Source organism: Lygodium microphyllum, chromosome 14 (assembly GCF_053477565.2).
Source record: "Lygodium microphyllum isolate KBCC chromosome 14, Lygodium_microphyllum_v1.1.10, whole genome shotgun sequence".
Lineage (NCBI taxonomy): Eukaryota > Viridiplantae > Streptophyta > Polypodiopsida > Schizaeales > Lygodiaceae > Lygodium > Lygodium microphyllum.
In genome coordinates this window covers 46,540,807-46,556,928 of record NC_141148.1, presented here as the reverse complement: position 1 = coordinate 46,556,928, position 16,122 = coordinate 46,540,807, and positions in this window count along the sequence as shown.

Below are 16,122 nucleotides of genomic sequence, written 5' to 3'. Positions count from 1 at the left end.
GAGAGGCAAAGGGAGAGAGGGAGAGAGTGGGAGAGGTCATCACCACTACCACTGCCACCACTACTATACGCGAAGAAGAACGAACATGGTACAAAGGACAAGGGAAGGAATCACAAAAGGGAGGTGCAAAGAGTTTCATCTTTGAGCATTTGAGGTAGGTACATTGCCTCTTCTTGGTTTTTTTTCTATTTTCTTGTTTTTTTAATTTGTTTTTGTTTATGGAAAGATGTGTTGAGAGAGATGGAGAGAGGGAGGGAGGGAGGCAGAAGAAAGGAGGGAGAGAAAGAGTGAGAGAAAGGGGAGAAAGGAAACAAAGAGAGGAGGGAAGAGAGAAATACAGAGATGAAGGGGGAGGGAGGCAGAAGAAAGGAGGGAGAGAAAGAGTGAGAGAAAGGGGAGAAAGGAAACAAAGAGAGGAGGGAAGAGAGAAATACATAGATGAAGGGGGGAGAGAGGATAGTGAGTGAGAGAAAGAATGAGGGAGAGAGGGGGAGGGAAAAACAAGGAGAGAGGAAACAAAGTGTTGAGTGTTGAAATGACTTGTTTTTTGGCTGATTTTTGTTGTTTTTGAGAGCTGAATGGTTGATTTTATGAGATGATTGATTGGTTTGGAAGTAGTTTGAGAGTGTTTTGGATGATATTGATTGTGTTTTGGAAGTTCATGATGTTTATTAGTAGAGATATGAGGTTTTGTGAGGTTCTGATATGTTCTGATTGGTTCTGTAAAGCTTCAGTTTTATTCTGTTTTGTTCTGATTGTCTTCTGTAAGGAGGGATGGATTGATGATTGATGAAGATTGAGATATTGTGAAAGCTTATTGAATAGTTTTTGAGAGTTTGGAATGGTTTGAGTATGAGTTATGAGGTTTTGATGACCTTCTGTAACCTTCTGTAGGTCTTCTGTAGAGCTTCTATCTCTGTTCTGTTCTGTACTATAGTTGTTCTGGTACTGTTCTGTAGACTGTTCTGTATGCTTCTGTATGTGTTCTGTTGGATGAGAGTGTAGCTTGGGAAAGTTTTCTAGCCTTGGAAAGAGGTGAATACAAGTGCAAAAGAGCTGAAAGAAGTGAAAGAAGTAGCTGCTAAAGACTCAAGTGAAGACTGGAGTGAAGTGATAGTAGTGAGCTATGAAAAGACATTGTAGTGGCTCTGATGACTCTTCATATCAGACATACCTCTTGGGAGGGGTATCCACGACCTAAGAAGGATTATTGTGAGTGATTTTAGAGAGATTGTAGTGAGGATATGATGTATTATTGATAGAGAGAGAGAGAGAGAGAGAGAGTCAGAGATAGTCAATTCTACTGAACAGAGTGATTGTATGTGAGAGGTTGAGAGAGAAGACATTGAAGACATTGAAGATGAATACTATGTGATGTATTTCCATTCAAAGATGGTGTATTCCTTTGCTTTCTTTGTTGTATTGATGGATTTTGTGAAGATATTGAAGAATATGGTTGATTCTATCAAATCCGCTGGAGATCTACATGATGCTGCATGAAGATTTGTTGTGCCTGGTGTTCTTTTCTTCATTGTGATCATATGAAACATAATAAACAAGCTTGTTGATGTTATAAGATAGATTTTCTTGCAAGAGAATTCCCTTTTCCTTGGTGTTCCTCTTAGGGCTCCACAAAGAAAGGAAAAGAGAGAGAGAGAAAGAAAGAGGGATGGGGGGAGAAATAGAGGAGAAGAGATAAAAATAGAGAGGAGAAGAGAGAGGGAAGGGAGAAATATAGAGGGAGAGAGATAAAAATAGAGGAGTGAGAGAAGGAAGGAAGAGAGAGAGAGAGAGAGAGATACAACTAAAGTCATGGAGGGAGAGAGGAGAGAGAGAGAGAGAGAAAGAAAGATGGAGAGAAAAATTAAAATAGAGAGCAAGAGACTCAAAGAGAGAAATAGGGAAAGAATGAGAGTCTAGAGGGGAAAGTAGAAGGAGAAACAATCAGAGATGAAGGGAGGGAAACAAAAAAGGGAAAGAGAGAGAGAAAAAGAGGGATAGGGAGAGAAATAGAGAGGGAGGAGAGATAAAAACATAGAGGGGGAGAGAAAAGGAAGGGTGAGAAATAGAGAGATGGAGGAAGGGAGTAGAGAGGAAGGAGAGATATAGAGAAGATGAGAGATAAGGAAGGAAGACAAAGGGAGCTTCATAAAAATTAGAGGGAGAGGGAGAGATAAACAAAGACAGATGAATGGAGAGAAACAAAGAAAGAGAAAGAGAGGTGGGGAGAGAAATAAAGAGGGAGGAGAGATAAAAATATAAAGGGGGAGAGAAAAGGAAGGGAGAGAAATAGAGGATAGATACAAATAGAGAGGGAAAAGAGAAAGAGGAAAATAGAGAGTAAAATAGCGAGATGGAAAGGAAGAAAAAGAGAGAAAGGAAGAGAAAGAGAATTAAGGGGGAGAGGGAGCAAGAGAGAGGGAGGGAGAGTTATAGAGAGATAAAAGGAGTTAGAAAATAAGAGATGAAGTGAAAAAATAAAAACAATGGAAAAGAGAGATGGAGAAAAATAGTGAGATAAAGAGACGAAGGGAGACCTTGCTTCCCATTTCTTTGTTTTTTATGTTTCTTATTTTCTCTATTTACTTTTGTTTGTGGGGAGATGGATAGTAAGGAAATAGAGGGAGGAGAACACAAATAGAGAGATGGAGGGAAAGATAATAATAGAGTGTGAGAAAGAAAAGTAGAGACTAAAATAGGGGAATTAAAAAAATGAGGAAACCAAAACATATTGTCTAATGTAGCATAGAAGAAATGGATAATGATGATGGCAATGATATCGAACATCATGAGGTGTATCTGAATCTGTGTATCTTGTGTCCTTACACCTAGTGCAAGTTGGAAATTCAATGAAAGTGTCACTTGTTTATAGACCATGCGTAACACTTTGGTGAGTTTCAATCGGATATCATTGTCCAAGTAATCATGAAATTTGAGCTAATGGTAAGAAAAGTGTGTATGAATCATGCTTTATATTCACATTGTAATTGAATACCACATACAACAATATTAAATGTGCCTTGGAAATATCTACAAAGAGGTGTCATTTTGTCCCAAGGAATGCACCTAATTGTGGCCCGTAAGAATAGTTTGATGGGAATGCAATGGATGAAGTGCTTGAGTTGATAAATCCATTGGAAGGCATATTGTCAATAGTAGAAGAGATGGTAGGCCTTTTAGACCTTCCTCCAATCTTGGAGCTCAAGATAGAGGCAATGATTGAGGCATTACTACCCATGGATTCCGAGTTATCTAATCCACTGAGAGAGGAGTCATCCATACCATTATATGATGGGTAACAGGTTTCTCACTTAACGAGACTACTTATGTTCCTAAGTGTACACACAAGGTATGGATGGAGCAATGCGAGTCTGACCAAGTTGTTCATGTACATAGTATGCTCATTTTTCTTCGACTCTATTATAAAAACAATTTTATGGATAGAGCAACGCGAGTGTGATCAAGTTGCTCATTTACATAGTACACTCATTTATCTTTGACTCTATTATAAAAATACATTTTATACTCTTCAAATGTTGTTGAATTTTTCTTTTTGGGTTGCTAAGATATCACATATTACCACTTGAAAATACAATGCTTGAGTCTCATGATGACGCACAACTGGTGTTACAAAAGCTTGTTATGGACTATAATAGCATCCATATATGTGTTAAGATTATGTGTTATTTTGAGGAGACTACCAGATCATAAACCCAAAACGGCATATATGTCACATGTTTCATAAGTCAGGCATGGTGAGCTTGATAACATGCATGCACAAAATAGATCCATAGATGGAGTCCAACGAGTATCAGTAGATTCATGTCCATGGAGCCACATTGACTCCACCTTTCCAAGCTTTGCACGAGAGCCAATGAGTCTTTGGCTCAATCTTGCTATGGATTACATGAATCCATTCTATCTCTGTTCAACTTTTTACTTATAGTGTGTGGCTTGTAGTCCTTGTAAACTACAACATCTCGCCATGGCTTTTTAGAAAGAAATGACACTTGATCCTTAGCTTCCTTGCTCTTGGGTACTACAAAGTCAAGAACATGGATGTCTATCTCCATCCATTAGTTGATGAGCTCAAGATTTTGTGGGAGGAGAGAGTTGTTGTTGAAGACATGAGTAAGTATGATGGTTGGTGGTCCACTAATATATGAGCCATTCTTATATGGACCATGCATGACTTTCTAGGAGTAGGAGAGTGATCATGTAAGTAGGAATTTGTTCTCATTTCCCATATCTAATATGGATCATTCAAGTCTGTGTTGAGTAGATGGCGATATTGTGATGGGTTTGGTTACTTGAGATTATCATGCATGTTTATTCTATGAGACTCTTGAAAGTCATTGACCATGAAGAAGATGGTATATCACAAATGTGCTACTTTCTTATCCAATGGCCATGAATTGAGAAGAGATTTTCTTAGATAACTTCTAGTATGAATGAATGCCCAAAGCTGATATGAGTTCAAAATGGTCTAGGAGGAGTCACATTCAAGTAGAATGTGACAGTTCTCAATTTTCTATGAGTGTAGTTTATTGATGTAAGACCATATTACAAGAAAGAGAGAAAATGTAGTAGGAACACAAATGGATTTAAGAAGGTAGGCAAGATGGTTTGACCAAAGTTACGAGCTCTAATAGTCACTTGCAACTAGCTCATGCTCATTGGGTCCTATCCGCTAAAGAAGAGTGTATGGTGAAGTAAATTATGAGGTCTATCCACACTGCAATGGGTATGTTATGTTTTCTTAAATCTACTTTTTCTAAAGATAAAAAACTAAAAGAACTAAAATCCCATAATTAGCACAAAATATGTTGGGTTTATACCAGCCTTGATAGCAACTACAATCAATGCTTCACTATTTGTGTCAATTTGATGATCATAACACTTTAAATTTTTGGTAGTTCATACCATAGCTCGAAATTATGGAGTGTCTCACTCTAAAAATATGTTTGACAATTTATAAGTTATCGAACTTATTGTAATAGATCTCACAAAAGGAGATCAGGACATCCTCTATTGAATCTACAAGGCAAGAAGTAGTGAAGATGGCTTATCTCTTTGAGAAGTATCTACTCATGAGTATGCTCATGATACGAACTCACCTCCTCCTATATCTCATGGATGAAGTGGAGATTGCAAGACCCCTCCATACCCGATGAATGTTCTTCTTGGAGTGCTTTATGAAAAACTTGGAGGGCTTTGTGTGACAATGAGCTCAGCCAGAAGATAGCATAACTGAATATTGACTAGTATCAGAGCCATTAGTACGTATTTCAAAGTGGCGATTGATAGTGGATTCAAAGAATAATATGTTATGAATGCTAAATAATGATGATAGATTGATAAGAGATGTGCTAATTGAAAATGGGATAGAAAAGAGGATGGATAATGTCATGGTGGAGAAAGTGAATCATTTGTGTATATTGTATCATGCATCCATGGAAAAGTGGCTTGGTAGGTATGAGGAGGCCAAAAGAGAATAGGAGGGAGTGTGATCAAAATTAAGGCACCATAAATGCCACTGACTAGTTTGATATCATAAGGGCATGGAGGAGATGGCACGGCTTATGCCAACAAAGTGGTTACATAAAGCTTTGATTGTAGCTTTGCATGAAGGGGAAGAGGTCTCTAGGGAGGAGTGGAAATTCTTGAGGAGACGTAGTCCAAAGGTAACCACCTGCTTTCTTTATTGTCATATCTAGATTTAATATGCATCAATAACCTAGCCATTTCGGTATATAATATAAAATCTATAACACGGCTTGGTTTGCGTAGGTAACATTTTTTAGTTGAGCCCATGGGACAAAATGCGCTCCACAACAAATTGTGGTGTCATGGCAAAGTTTGCGCAAGAGAGTAGACGACGGATGTTATAAGATCCGAGATACACGCTTGACCTTATTATATACTTAAAAGATATATGATGAATATTATGCTGGCATAGAGAGAGAACATATGAGAGCAAAAAAGATGTAGAGAGAAAGAGAGAGAGATAGAGAAATTGACAAAACACTAGGGACTGGAAGATAGGCCAGCCCCCCCCCCCCCCTTGTGGAGTCATATTATTGACAAGGAGCATGCTCCTCTGTTACACATAAACTAGTTCTTAACTTGTAAATCTTGAAAATAAGATCACGGTTCCCCGCATGGTATACAACCAACTAACACTTGAATAACCTGGAAGTTGGCACCTTTTGATCCTTCTTGAGTCTCTCCTTCTCTCCTACACAATACATGTACTGATCTCCTCTTAGAGCTTGATTTTAGCAAAGCTTCCGCAGCACTTACACAATGAAAAAGTTGGCTCCTTTGATCTTGATTTATCTCCTTCTCACCTACACAATATGTATAGGTCTCTCTTCTTGGTGCTTGATTTCAGTAGAGCTTTCACAGAACTTCCACCTTCTCTCCTCTTCTAGCAAGCAAGTAAAGTGATGCTTCCTTTACCCCCGTCCACACCCAAGGAGAGCCTCCCTTTTATAGGCTTCAAGAGCTTCTCTTCTTTGAGAGAGACTTGAGTGCCAAGATCGGAAAGGTTGATCTTCATGCAAGATGTGCATGCTCCAAGACCTACTCTAGAGCACCAGTTTTGAAATATCTCTCTGTGCGTTGCTCGGATGGAAACACATCCAACACAAAAGTTGTAGATCTCGTCGTTTCTAATAACCTTTGTGGGCTGTTTTTATAGATCAGCTTTCTATTGCAATATATTTTAAAAATGGATTCACCATGTCTATTTTAAGAAAATCACATTTTTAAACTCTATTCTTAACTTATGGTCCATTCAACCACCTTGAACCATAGATAAGGAGAGTTCATTAGATTTCTTTGGGTCTCAACCTTAAGGTTGACTTCCACACAAAATCTTGTGTCATCTTAGACCTTAGAAAGAGAAAATCACTTCTCTCCTCACTTCTAGAAGATTAGGTCTCTAGTCTTTCTTAGTGAGAGAATTAACTCTCTCTTCTTTCCTAGTGAAATAATTACTTCTCTCCTTAATTCATTAAGAGAGAAAAGACTTTAAACCTTGACTTGTAAGGAAGAGGATGACTCCAAATGAATGCAATTCTCATTACACACAAGTAAACGTTTCCAGGCGTCCGCGGAAGCACACATAAATACATATACACAATGTTAATGTAGTTCCTCTTTTTAGAACTCAATCCATCTTAATTTATGTGTAACTCCTTGGTTCTTGTGTAGACTCTTACACTTGGCAGATACTTCCTTCCCCATTCATAACTTGTACTGTCTATACCAAATATCCCCGTCACAGTGCTCTGATCACCCCATTACGTGATGCACTAGGAATAGTGGTCTCTAAATGGTCTCATGGCCATGCTAGATCATCATCAACACTTTAAAAATTTTGAGTCATTAATTTATTAATTTACTGAATAGAGAATGTGTAATAAAGCAATCAATTTAGTAACATCCCTCTGACTTCTAAACAGTTGACCTCAACTATAGAGGGTGATAACCCAAAATTTATGCAAGAAAAAGGCACAAAATGTGGTCTACATCGGCAAAAAGAAAATTCAAGCAGCTATGATTGACAATATTCTTTGTAATTTGCCATGGTATTTTATTGGGTCCACATTGTAAAGCCATGAGCATGAGAAGTAGTGTGTGTGTTTTGCAAAAGTTGAAAGGTTTTAATGTTTCAATGTTCATAGACCTCCTTTCTAAGGTCTAAGAATGCTCATGTAAAACAAACCCTTAAAGGAATATGAAAAGGTGGAAATGAAGAGCCATGCAATTTGTGGAAAAAAGGTGGTTTGGGGAGTTACAACTTCTCTTCCTCTCCTTTATCTAGCTACTTGCATGTATCTTCTTTTCTCTCTTGCATTGGCACAACTCTTGCTCTCTTTCCTTTCTTGTGCTCTCTTGCTTTATCTCTTCCATGGAAGAAGGAGAGAGTGAGGATGAATATTATGGTTATATTTCTTGTGTGCTAGATTCGTGTGTGTGAGAGCATGGTTCCTTGTTGAGAGGAAGGATGTTTCTTGCATGTTTTTGAGGGCATGGGCATTGTAGATGCCACCATGAGGCCTGCTCTCTTGGTAGATTAGGTGATGTCCTTGGGCTGTTCATTTTTGGCGATCTTGCCAAGGGGCTACTCATGGATGCTCTCGAGCTTCTTTGCAAGAAGAAAATGAGGAAAATGTATTGCAACCTATTGTGTGGAGAGAGACAAGAGGTTGAAGGCTTGATGTGGCAACGACAGCAACTACCTTGACTTGCAATGAGCAAGAGGAGGAGGACATGCAAGCATGGATGAGAAACTTTGGTTCTCACAAAGCTTCAGAAAGAACTCAAAAAAAGATCATCTCTCTCATTAGAGATAGGAAATCTAAAGAAAGGAAAATTGCAGATTTGGAGCAATGTGTGATCGATGTTCAGATGCTCAAATTTGGACAGGTCATAGATCCGGAGGTTATGGATACCATGAATACCAAGAAGGAAGAGGAAGAGCAGTAGCAGGAGGCCATCAAAAGGAAGGTACAAGTGGGAAGTCCTCGCGGATTTCTCGAAACGATGGCAAGGTCTCGTCAAAACCCTCTGCTAGAATAGGCGAAAACTTTCGGAGGCAATATTACGGAGCAAGGCTCGTGCTGCTGCAAGTGATGATATTGAGAAGCCCGTGTATCTGTTATCGATACCTTCGGGCCAATGGAAGCTAGAGGAGGTGAAAGAAAAGGCTCCAGAACCCACCATCGGCATCAACTTCTGCTTCCCCATAGAAACACACAAAGAATGGCTGTTACACCTCATAGTAAATAATAATAGCAGAGAGAGTAACATAAGCCTATTGCTTCACCACCAAAGCAAGATAGAGACAGAAGAGTGAGAGATACTACTCTTTGGTGCCGCACACAGAAAGAAAGAGAGGAAGAGCCTACTGCTCATTTCCGCCCAGCAAAGGAGAAGAAAGAGAGAGAGTTTTTCGCTCTCTTGTGTTGCATAACCAGAGAGAGAGAGAAGGATCGAGAGAGAAATTTGTGGCTACTCTTCTCGCCAGTGCACAGAAGAGAGAGAGAGAGAGAGTAACCTCCCAATCCACTTCTCTCTTCATATTTTCTTCCTCTCATCCCCCATATCCCGCACAGACAATAATAGCCACAACTTTCTCGTATCTCTCATCCCTTACAATGAAGAAAAAACAACAAATCTCTTTTAAGTTTGTTCACATGCTCTTCTTAACTAAGAGCCTTACTCCCTCACACAAGCATCATATTAGAATAGTTATTTTCCTTTTATAAATAAAACCACTCTTCTTTCCTTTTGTACCAAAAAACACACAAATACATCAACCTGGTGGAGCTCTTCATTGGAAAAATCTTTTGTGAGGGTGCACTTAAAGGAAGATTCTTTTGCGGGTTAAAGTTCCATGGTACTTTCCATGGATCGGTCTACAATGTGTTTCAAGATGAAGGTGGTTCTCTTTCCTTCTTTGCTAAAGATTGTGGACAGATTTGTGTTCTTTTGGAGGGTGTTTTGCCTTGTGTGAAAGTGGAAGGTTTTACAAATGTTGGTGTGAAGAAAAAGTTAGAGATGAGATTTGAAGTGGAAGTGTGAAGAAGTATGGTGTTTTTGGACGGGTACCAATTGAGGTGGTCCATTTTGAAGTGAAGTGAAGTAAAGAGATGCAGTTTCTTCATCAACATGAGGTGCTTATTCCCAGGAAAAGTGTATTTTCCAAAGTGTTCACGAGGACGCTCACAAGATTGGAAGAGGAGGAATGATAACCCAAAATTTATGCAAGAAAAAGGCACAAAATGTGGTCTACATCGGCAAGAAGAAAATTCAAGCAGCTATCATTGATAATATTCTTTGTGATTTGCCATGGTATTTTAGTAGGTCCATATTGTAAAGCCATGAGCATGAGAAGTAGTGTGTGTGTTTGCAAAAGTTGAAAGGTTTTAATGTTTCAATGTTCATAGACCTCCTTTCTAAGGTCTAAGAGTTCTCATGTAAAACAAACCCTTAAAGGAATATGAAAAGGTGGAAATGAAGAGCCATGCAATTTGTGGAAAAAAGGTGGTTTGGGGAGTTACAACTTCTCTTCCTCTCCTTTATCTAGCTACTTGCATGTATCTTCTTTTCTCTCTTGCATTGGCACAACTCTTGCTCTCTTTCCTTTCTTGTGCTCTCTTGCTTTATCTCTTCCATGGAAGAAGGAGAGAGTGAGGATGAAGATTATGGTTATATTTCTTGTGTGCTAGATTCGTGTGTGTGTGTGCATGGTTTCTTGTTGAGAGGAAGGGTGTTTCTTGCATGTTTTTGAGGGCACGGGAATTGTAGATGCCACCATGAGGCCTGCTCTCTTGGTAGATTAGGTGATGTCCTTGGGCTATTCAGAGGGGATAGATAGTCCTTAAGAAGATCCAGAAAGTCTTGTAGTTCTCTCTCAAGCATAAACAGAGCATCTAATGGAGGATAATTATTAAACTTAACCAGATACTTTTGTAATATCTTACTTGAACTTAGAGTATTGTCCTGATGGTGTAAAATTCTTTCAGACCCAAGGAACTCTTCTATTTCTTCTATGTCAGGTAAATCTTCCTTGATTAGCTCTATTAGAGGTTCTCCAATATAGGGATGTAGAAAACTTATATGGAAAGCATTATGAATGTTCCAATGACTTGGTGGATCCAAAAAAAAAATCACATCATTTATCTTATCTGTGATGATGATGCTTATTAGCTTCACATTTTTGCCTCTCTTGTATCCTTTGGATAGTAGGTTTTACTTGAGTGAAAGCTATATCAATGTCTCTAAAAAACTCATTTGCTGCAAAGATCTTATCCTTCATAAGAAGAGTGGGTGGCAAATGGGGCTTACCATAGATAATCTCAGAGGGTGCCTTACTAGTACTAGAGTGCACCATGTTATTGTATGCAAACTTTACTAAAGGCAAATACTTTTTCGATTCTCTTTGATTATCAGAGACATAGGATTTCAAAAGGTCGGAATAGTAGAATTAGCGCTTTCACTCTACCCATCCATTTGAGGATGACAAGAGGTTTATAACCGAGTCCTAAGGTTCTCGAAGAGAGCTTGCCAAAAGAGGCTGGTCATGCAGGGATCTCGATAACTTATAATGGACTTAGGCATGCCATGATGCTTGAAAATATGAGCAATGAATAGCTTAGCCATATGATCAACTTTGACTATCTTTCACATAGGTATAAAGAAGGCTTGCTTACTGAAATATCTATCAATGATAGTCTAGATTGCATCATTTCTTGCTTGTGTGTACGAGGAAGCTCCATGATAAAGTCCATGGCTATACTTTCCCAAGGCTCATTAGGAATAGGTAATGGCTTCAATAGACTAGGTGGTTAATGCCTGTCATACTTTACTTTTGGCATATCTTACACTCGTGGACATATCTTCAATGTCAGATCTAAGATGGGCCAAAAGAAATATCTTTTCGATGCTTGAGTAGTGGGTAGAATAACCCTATGTCTAGCATATGGAGAAGCATGTGCCTCATTCATTATCTTGTGTTTGAATGGTAATGCTATACACAAATTGCTTGATGATGATACAAATAACCATCTCGAATTGAGTAAGGTATAATTGACTACTGACCTAAGTTAATGACCTAAGTTAAGCTGATCCCATATTGTTGAGAAGTCAGAATCAACTGCATACATTTTGGGTGAATCCATGAACTCATTATGGTAAAAATTTGTGATTGCATTCACTTGAGGACGCTGTGATAGAGCATCTACTACCATATTCTTAGTTCCAGATGTATGAACTCCTATCATCTTCACCTTCCCCCGTCATCATCATCTTCACTCTTCATCGTCCACGTCCTTCCTCTACCACGACAATGACTCCTCTCCAATCCTTTGTCAGCTCTGACTGCCCTCCCCGATGTCATCCTCTTCTTTGTTGGCTTCCTCTTCCATTCTTTCCCCCCTGCCACCTATCGGTGCGACGGTTGGGGGGTGGGATTTAAAATTTTTTAACTAATTTTATTAAAATTGAGAGGGGGACTCTCTATGGCCAGGCAGAGACGTTACATCCTCTCCCCCTTAGAGAACTCGAGATGTCCTCATCTCAGAAGAATTGGGGATTCATTCTCGAATGTTTGGGATAGGGATCCTTCACACATTTCATGATCTATTTTAATAACAAAATATGCACCAAGTAAATAGTGTTTCCATACTTGAAGAGCATATACCACTGCCATAAGCTCTTTCTCATATATTGGAGCATGTAGCTTATGATCCTTGAGGCATTGGCTCTAAAATGCTATTGCATGATGCTCGTGGTAAAGCACAACTCCAATGCAATCTGCAAAAGCATCGTAGTGAACTTCAAAAGGTTTTTGAAGATCTAGATTTGTGAGAACTGGTTGTTGAGTTACAAGAGACTTATTTCTTTCAAAGGCTTGTAGTTGCCTTGATTCCCAACGAAAAGGAATTCACTTATTAGTAAGGTCATGTAGAGGAGATGCAACATATGCAAAACCTCATATGAACCTCTTGTAGTATGAGCATAGGCCCAAGAAACTTCTAACTTCATGTACAGAAGTAGATGTAGGCCATTCAACAATGGCTTGAAACTTATCAAGATCCATTCTCACTAGATCGTGAGAAACAATGTGGCCCAAGTAATGAGTTTCCGAAAGACAATTTTCACTCTTCTTAGCACTGACTTGTAGTCTATTCTTGTAAAATATTACACGGTGCAGCGAACAGAATCTGAGAAAGAGATAGAGAGTACACAACAGAAAAGAGAAGAATCAGTAAATTCTTTAACTCCAAACAACTGATACAAAGATGGCTCTGTCCACCCGTGCGCTTCCACTGTGTGAAGCTTAGATGGCGATCTAGACAGAAGATAGGTGAAGAGCTTAAGGCTAGCTGGAACAACAACTCTGACTGGGTGAAAGATGAGTGATCGATGGTTGTGAAGGGGTTTAGCTTTTATAGCCTGCAAAGGCCGTGAGGTTGGCCTGACCGACCTACCATATAAGCCTCCACTAGTTGGCCAAGGAATATTTCAGGGAATATTCCCTTTACCATCGGGCCGGGGGCGTTGCCCTCGGACCCCCGCCAGGGGCCCCTTTTAACTCCCTTACTCGGCAACTCGATGCAATGCACCTCGAGTTGCTACCAGCTTAACCACTCCATCTAACCCAAAGATTAGACCCACAACGGTCACATAGACCTCATCTAATATACAAGTCAGGACTCAACCAAATGTGAGCTGAGGACATTGGTTGAGTCCTGACTTGTATATCAGATGAGGTCTATGTGACTGGATGGCAAAAAGGTGACCGTTGTGGGTCTAATCTTTGGGTTAGACTAGTGGAGGCTTATATGGTAGGTCGGTCAGGCCAACCTCACGGCCTTCGCAAGCTATAAAAGCTAAACCCCTTCACAGCCATCGATCACTCATCTTTCACCCAGTTAGAGTTGTTGTTCCAGCTAGCCTTAAGCTCTTCACCTATCTTCTGTCTAGATTGCCATCTAAGCTTCACACAGTGGAAGCGCACGAGTGGACAGAGCCATCTTTGTATCAATTGTTTGGAGTTAAAGAATTTACTGATTCTCCTCTTTTCTATTGTATACTCTCTATCTCTTTCTCAGATTCTGTTCGCTGCGCCGTGTAATATTTTACATGGTATCAGAGCCCAAGGGGCTCTAGAGATCGGAGAGTGTGCAAGAGGCAAAGGCTTCAACAGCAAAGAGAAACTATGTCGACTTTCGGAAGCGGTTCTGGCGCATCAAGAAGCAGTGCAGGAGGTGGTGTTGTTGTATCGGCTATTCAAACACTGAGGATTCGTCCACCAACCTTCAGCGAAGGCAAGTTAGATGGTACAAACTACACCTTGTGGAAGTTCAAAATTACAACTATCCTTGATTCTTATGAGCTTCTAGAGACTGTGCTGGGGATTGACGCAGAACCATAGCCTACCCCCGACCCATCAAATCCTAGTGTGATGATTCCTTCGAATGCAGATCTTCTACGAGCTTGGAAATGAAGGAATGCAGATGCATTGTGTGCCTTAGTTACAAGCTGTTCTGACAGTGTTTTGACTTTGATTCAGTATACAACTGTTTTGACTTTGATTCAGCATACAACCAAAGCGTCAGAGGCTTGGAATGTACTAAGAAGTCAGTATGAAACACGAAACCAAACAAGGATTCAAAACTTGGAGAATCAACTAGCAGCGGAGAATTTTGCTGAAGGAGAGACTGTTGAAGCATTCATCACTCGGATTAAGAATCTGCGCGACCAGATGGCTGGCCCTGGGATACAAAAGACTAGCGAAGAGCTAGCTCGGAGGTGTCTTCGGATTTGTCCACAAAAGTTTGATGGACTAGTAACTGCCCTTAATACTCAGGTGAAACCTCAAGCTTTGACTTTGGAGGAGTTTTGTGCATTATTAATGGAGAAGGAGTTGAGGCTGAAAGCCCGAGAAGGAAGCAACAATGGAGATGCTGCATTCTCTGCCAATGCAAAAGGCAAAGGTGTTTCCTCCACCAAAATGATGGTGACAAAAAGAAGAAGGGCGGCAAGAAGAAGTTTCAAGGAGAGTGCTTCTACTACAAGAAGAAAGGACATGCAATTGTAGATTGTCGTGTCAAGAAGGCAGATGAAAAGAATGGTACCCTTAAAAGTAAAGGGAAAGAGACAGCCAATACGGTTGCAGCAGAGTTGGAATTATTCATAGCGACCATTGAGGGAGTGTGCTCCTCAGCGCAAGAAGAATCTACCACTAACTCATGGGTGTTGGATAGTGGGGCCTCCCGTCACATGACCAACAAGAAAGGTCTATACAGTTCTATGTAACCTCTACAAGAATCCATCACTGTGGTGGTTGGAAATGATGCTAAATGCCCTGCTGCGGGCACATGTACTATTTCTTTTGTTGCTGCAAATGGTGAAGTCAAAAAGCTTTCAAATGTGTTGTATGTTCCCGAAATTAGGAGAAATCTCTTATCAGTTTTACTCCCATAATTGATCTTGGTCATGAAGTGAGGTTCAAGAAGACAGGTGCAGAAATTCTTGATAGTACTGGCACAATTGTTGGCAAAGGAGAAAGAAGGAACAATCTGTATGAGCTAAGTGCTCTTATAGCCACCGCTGGAGTGGGCACAAGTAAGCTTTGGCATGAAAGGTTTGGACACATCGGATTTGCAGTGTTGAAGGAGATGCAAAAGCAAGGTATGGTTGCTCACCTACCTACAATAATTGAATTGAAGGAACCATGTGAAGCTTGTATAATGGGCAAGCAACAGAGAAAGGCATTTCCATAAGAAAGTAAGAATAGAGCACAAGCTCCTCTAGAGTTGGTGCATGCTGACTTGTGTGGTAAGATGCCTACACAGGCCTTGGGGGGATCTTATTTTATGTTGATTGTCGACGACTACAGTAGGAAGATGTGGGTGTACTTCCTTCGTGATAAGGCTCAAGCTTTTGGTAAGTTTAAAGATTGGCTAAAACTTGTTGAGAATGAAACTGGGAAAAGTGTGAAGAAATTTAGAACAGATGGTGGTGGTGAGTTCAACTCAAAGGAGTTTGAAGGCTTTTGCAAGAGCAAAGGGATCAAGCATCAATTGACGACGCCTCACACACCTCAGCAGAACGGTGTTGTGGAACGCAGGAATCGCACCATTGTGGAGATGGCAAGATGCATGCTAAAGGGCAAGGAATTGCCTAACCATTTTTGGGCTAAAGGTGTTAATACTGCAGTCTACATTCTAAATCAGAGCTACACAAAGGATCTCAAGGGAAAAACACCCCATGAGGCTTACACTGGTAAGAAACCATCTGTCTCACATTTCAGAATCTTTGGATGTGAATGTTATGCACATGTTCCAGATGAGAAGAGAAACAAGTTACAACCAAAAAGCAGAAAATGTATCTTCTTGGGTTATAGTGATGAGCATAAGGCTTACAAATTATATGACCAAGAGGCAAAGAAGATCATCGCGAGCTGTGATGTGGTTTTCAAGGAGGAGCCGCATACACTGGAGGAGGAGAAGGCAAGTTCTTCCACTTTATCATCAAGCGAAGAAGTAGTCCACTATGAACCTGTCCCGAGAGCTATCCCTATCCTTAAGGAGGAGGAAGTAT